The sequence below is a fragment of the Merops nubicus genome, unplaced genomic scaffold, assembly GCF_000691845.1.
Source record: "Merops nubicus isolate BGI_N331 unplaced genomic scaffold, ASM69184v1 scaffold6462, whole genome shotgun sequence".
NCBI classification, from domain to species: domain Eukaryota; kingdom Metazoa; phylum Chordata; class Aves; order Coraciiformes; family Meropidae; genus Merops; species Merops nubicus.
In genome coordinates this window covers 38,385-39,916 of record NW_008592755.1, presented here as the reverse complement: position 1 = coordinate 39,916, position 1,532 = coordinate 38,385, and positions in this window count along the sequence as shown.

Genomic DNA, 1,532 nt, shown 5'->3' with positions numbered 1-1,532 from the left:
TTACTGATGTGTTTGCTCCCCTCCTCCAGCAGCAGAGGTGCTTATTTTAGTTAAGCAGACACTAATTAAGTCACCAGGTCCAGGGAGTGTAGGGGATATTCTCTACACCAAAAAACCTTTAGCCAGTTTTAAAGTATTTTCACTTTTCTTCCTGCATCCCTTGTCATGTGGTTGAGCCCAAACTTTGGATGGCCTTGCTGGCTGAGCAGAGGCAGGGATCACACTATCTAGTGCCCTGTTTATACAAAATAAGTCTAGGAAATTAAATTCCTGCTCATCTCCAGCACTGCTCTGCCTCAGGGAACATCTGGCCAGCAAAACCACCAGGCACTGGGTGAAGAAAGGAATTTTTTTCTGTCTGTTGCACAGTCACATCCACTTTGTTCCAGTGCCCCCCTCCTTTGCTGGCTGTGTGCCCCAGTAGGAAGGATATTGCCACTAGCAATAAACATAAATAAATACATCAATAAAGAAGAAGAAGAAATACATCAATGCATTCACTCACAGACTATGACAAAGCAGAGAAAGGAGCAAACCGAGCCAGAGAGCAGGTCGTGGGGGAAGGAACAAGCCAGGTCATTAGCCCAATCATGTAGTCATTGCCAAGAAACAGCATCATTACATTCAGAATCCTCCTTCTGTCCTGGTTCTGCTGTTGTCCCACATCTGCTGAGAAGTCCACTTGTAATGGACAGTCAGGGAACCCTTCTAAAAACTGTTCACAGTGCATCCACTACACAGGTCAGCCCTTCCCTGCAAGCAGAGCCAGCCTTTATACTGCTGACTATAGAGGCAGGACACCTGATGTTAATGCTAAAGGCAGGGCACCTGGTGGGCATCTCCTAGTGGCCTTTCACCCAAGGTTGGCCAGGCCTTGAGAGAAAACCAAGAGGAAGATCTCTCTTGCCTAGTTGTGAGCATCATCCATATGTCAGCCCCGATTCAGGGCTGGGGGATTAGACCCCAGCACTTCACCCCCTCTTTGTTATGAAGCTGGAGAGCCAAAGCTGAGCTGTGAGACTGAGGGAGGAGGAAAAAGCTGGGGAGGAACGTTGTGGGCACAACAGATTAATTTAATTATCTTTGGGAAGCTTAGGTTTGTGTGTTGACGTAGGTTACAAATAAACCAAGATGCCACTCTTGTCAGAGGGCTTTTTATTTGCCTGGATCACAAAGGCACCTGCTTATTAATTTATCCTGATTGCTAATCTGGGCAATCAGCAATCACAGCAGCGTGTGGTACCTGGATGCTGCCAAGTGGAGCTGAGCACCCTGCTCAGGGGGCTGTGGAGCAGGAGAGGAGCTGCCACCCTGGGGGATGTGCTGTTTGGAAGGGATCATGGACTAGGGAGTCTGTGCCCAATCCAGCACTCAGAGTAAAAATCTTGAAGAGTTTTGTGTTGATGGATGCTAGTCCAGAGCTGGTGTCTTCAGCTGAGCAAGGCTGGTGGCTCCACGTGGTGCCTCAGTCCTTCTGAAGCTGGAGCTTCAACCCCAGACACAAACAGGCTCCTGCAGCATGTCGTTGCCAG